This window comes from Cibotium barometz, chromosome 40 (genome assembly GCF_041138505.1).
Source record: "Cibotium barometz isolate CiBa-2024 chromosome 40, ASM4113850v1, whole genome shotgun sequence".
In the NCBI taxonomy this organism is placed as follows: domain Eukaryota; kingdom Viridiplantae; phylum Streptophyta; class Polypodiopsida; order Cyatheales; family Cibotiaceae; genus Cibotium; species Cibotium barometz.
In genome coordinates, this window is record NC_141085.1 from 20,744,794 (window position 1) to 20,748,998 (window position 4,205).

General features: G+C 43.6%; 1 long non-coding RNA gene across 1 annotated transcript; it reads right to left on the reverse strand.

Moving 5' to 3' along the window:
• Positions 1 to 1,003: 1,003 nt before the first annotated feature.
• On the reverse strand, positions 1,004 to 3,806 carry LOC147615296 (uncharacterized). Its single transcript, XR_015262821.1, has 2 exons — positions 1,273 to 3,806; positions 1,004 to 1,233 (listed from the first exon to the last, which is right to left on the reverse strand). It is a non-coding gene; the product is annotated as an uncharacterized LOC147615296 (long non-coding RNA).
• Positions 3,807 to 4,205: the final 399 nt, after the last annotated feature.

Here is a 4,205-nt window from a genome sequence, read left to right on the forward strand (position 1 = left end):
ACTTTCCACATGTTGAAGCTTTTGATGTGACTCTCATGAGACAACCACAAGCTTTTGATGTGACTCTCATGAGACAACCACAAGCTTGCCCCCTTAGGAAAGTTGGCGATTATCCTGGCCAGAGCAATCACGGGCTCACCTCCTTGAGAAAGTTGACGATGTCCCGGCAAAACGGAACCTTGTAAACCGGGGCCTCTAGCCTTCAGACAAAACCAGAGGGTGGTGCAAAAACAAACTTTCACACAAAACACTTCAACATCTTTGATGAACTAGAAAAAGGAAAACAAACAGGGGGAGCTAGTGTGCTCCTGCAAATAGTACATGGACACCGATTGGCCACAAAACGCAGTGGCACCCTTGCGGTATTCTTTAATTGATTATAAAAGAGATTTCACTACAATAAGGCTGGAAACTCAGCCGTCACAGTAGAACTCCTGAAGCCTACAAAGACCCTGCATCATGGCTTCATATCCACTCGGCATCCACAAACAAGTCCAGCCATTGTTCACATGAAAAGACTCCCACACATTGAGTCTGCATACAGAAGCTTTCTCCCATGAACAGGGCTGCCACCACAACCATCCATAGCCTCTCACCCTATGAACAACATCACACCCTCACACATCCAATGCTTCTGCATCACAAACACAAAGACTCCCAAACTATCTCACATAGGAGAACTCGCATCACAGCATAGCATACCATACAGTAGACACACCTATACACTCCCTCTCTACTTCCAAGGAACATGTGTCCACTCATGTGACCTATCTCAGGAGAAACCCAAAAACGTGTTTCCGCATGAAACAAAGACCTATTTCAGCAAACATCGGGTGACTTGTTTTCCCATTAAACATCTGATCTGGCCTAGCATGAAACCCATGTCCTGTTTTGTTAAGATTCTAGAAATGGGATTGGTCATGGTGAAGGACATAGATTAAGCATAAGATTAAGGTGGATTAAACCACACTAAAAACTCCATGACTAGAGAGAGAGAGGGAGATTGCACACTCAACACTATTCCCTTGTATTCACTTATCACAATGAACCATACAATGATATAGGCTCTCAAGCCTTATCCCACTTTACACATCATCATCCATGTGGCAACTCCTTTTCCACTTCTTTTGGTCAACACTCACACACCATACAATATTACATGTGGCATTCCATCTCACCACAATATCTTGCACTTCTAGAGTGCTTTCCCACATACACACATACACACAATATCTTGCACCTCTAGGGTGCTTTCCCACATACACACAACACCGCGATTATATCTCTCAACACCCCCTCTTAATCGAGGTGTTCCACAACTCACCCATCATCCATCACCCATACAATGTAGCATTGCACAAACGCAATTGCTATCTTTCAACACTCCCCCTCAATGATACATTGGAGTGTCCGTCAACCAAACATGTGTGCCCGTGTCTACCATCTTAGACACCTAGTCCATTTTGAGTCGACGCATCGCTCACAGCGGAACCACTGAGTCCAATTTGAACATGGAAGTTCGGGTAGGATCCAACCCATGCGCATGCACCTCACACGTGCATCGCTCATGCACACATCTCAACAACCATTTTGAGCTTGTAGGTGAGCTCGGGCAAGCAACCCTCATACCAATGGGTGAATACACATCTCGTTTTGAGCATGCAGGCTCGGGCACGGTTGCCCTCATATACATGGGTGAAACAAATACAATTTTTTTTCTCCATTTTGGTCTCGCAACCGGGTAGGGGACCTACATATGAAAGTTATCCACGACTTCACATTGGTAGACCAATATTTTGCCCAATTATTTAGGGCACTTACAACCTTGTGTGTGTGAAAATCTCTTTGATAATGATTTTGTTTTTTTTTGTTTTTTTTTTTTTTAAAGCATGGGAACAAAGCCAAGGTTTAATGAAGGTCAAGTATTTTTTTTTTTAATTTTAACGTGCAACGTGCAATGCAATACACGCCACACGGGCCCCTCTTCTTCAAGAGTGCAACACAGCTATATGCAGAGATGCCAGCTACACTCCATTAATGCTCTCGTCTATCAGACCTGGCCTCTGCTAGGTAGATGCAGACCCCACGTGGGTGTTCACCTTCGTGAGCTGCCTGCGGGGCCGACCTTCCATGGCGACCTTCTACCAGCACTCTTCTGCCGCCTTGCTGAGCTTCAAGCCCTTTACCTCAAGCTGCCTTCTAGCTGCTTGTGGCTCTGTGCATCGCCATATCCAGAGCTTTACTCTGCTGATGCAAGCCTCTCTATGCTATCACCTATTTTCTCCAGAGGTTGTCGCCTTCCTTTACTATTCAGCTAAGCGATGGTAGTCTGCTGCCTCTGCTACTGTTCGCTTTGGTTATTGAGTGCTTGCTGCAGTGGAGGTTTGCTGCTACTGCTTTCTCTCTAACTGCTAGCTTCCATGATGACCTTTCTCTGCTGCTTTGTTTCATAGCGCTTGCGCCATATCATATTATGTACTCATTGTCTTCTTTAGGTGGTCCTGCACTTGCTCTTTGCTTTCCTATGCCCAAGTCCATCTTCATTGCATGTCCTTCGTGTATGCAGCTCCTCTTAGCTGCAACTCTCTTCACCTCTTCCTATACTGTGCTTTTAAGGTTCCAATAGCCATCATTATAGCTACAATGAGCTCCTTGAGGAGTTCCAAAACTTACATGCTCTCCTATTTGCATGCCAAATCTTGAAGGGTGCTTTCTCTTCATTGGTTTCCTTAGAGAAACCATAGGTGCACAATCTCTTGAAAGCCTTCAATGACTTCCACACAATTTTGCTCACCTTTCATGAGCAAACTTAACCATGCTCCACCCCTTTCGGTGAGTTCAAACATGGGCTTCATTCTTTGCCCACACTATTTGTCCCCTTACTTGGACAAGCTTGCACCTTCTCATGCTCTTTGCCTAAGTGCAAGAGCCATGGGATCCACTCATCCCATCACATAGCAACCCTTATAAAAAATGAGCATTCTCCTATGCTCAAACACCAAATTAGAGGCAAAAACATTATAATACCTTCACAAATCTCCTTGGCAGCTTCTCCTTGATGAAACCAAAGACTCCATAGTCTTCACAAATCTCCTTGGCAGCTTCTCCTTGATGAAACCGAAGACTCCATAGTCTTCACACTTGCTGAAATCTCCATTTTCAGCTTCTTTGATGATGAGCAGGCTTTCCTTGTTGCAAAACTCCCTTTGCAACTCTCTTGGGCAGCTTCTATGCAACCTCCTTGTTGCAAATCTCCTCTCAAATCCTCACAAATGCAAATCCAAATGATAATATGAGTGTGCATAATTTTTTTTCATAATAAACTGAAAATATAATGCTTAATCAAACAAACACACAAACAAGCTAATATACATAATAATCACCCATGACCAAGAGCCCATTTGGCTCTGATACCATGTTAAGATTCTAGAAATGGGATTGGTCATGGTGAAGGACATAGATTAAGCATAAGATTAAGGTGGATTAAACCACACTAAAAACTCCATGACTAGAGAGAGAGAGGGAGATTGCACACTCAACACTATTCCCTTGTATTCACTTATCACAATGAACCATACAATGATATAGGCTCTCAAGCCTTATCCCACTTTACACATCATCATCCATGTGGCAACTCCTTTTCCACTTCTTTTGGTCAACACTCACACACCATACAATATTACATGTGGCATTCCATCTCACCACAATATCTTGCACTTCTAGAGTGCTTTCCCACATACACACATACACACAATATCTTGCACCTCTAGGGTGCTTTCCCACATACACACAACACCGCGATTATATCTCTCAACATGTTTCCACGTGAAAACATTCTCAGCACATACTCAAATGTAGTGCCAACACAACACACAAACAAAAGAGAGAGAACTCTTACTGAATATGTCTGGCTGTATTTCTTCCCCACAACTATGTTTCATAGATATGCCCAAAATTGTAGGTCCCTCTATTCCTCCAGGCAGGAAGAAAGCAATCTGGTCCATGGGTATGCACCCATGAGAGCTTGCATCGCTCCCATGCCAAGAAACATAACCAAGTTACATTAAAGTACTTGCAGCCAATAACCCATGTACACAGTGTACTTACAGCCAATAACCCATGTACACAGTGTACTTGCAGCCAAGCAAAACAACCCATAAATAGTCTCAAAATAGCCCTCAACGGGTCTCAAAACAACCCCGAAA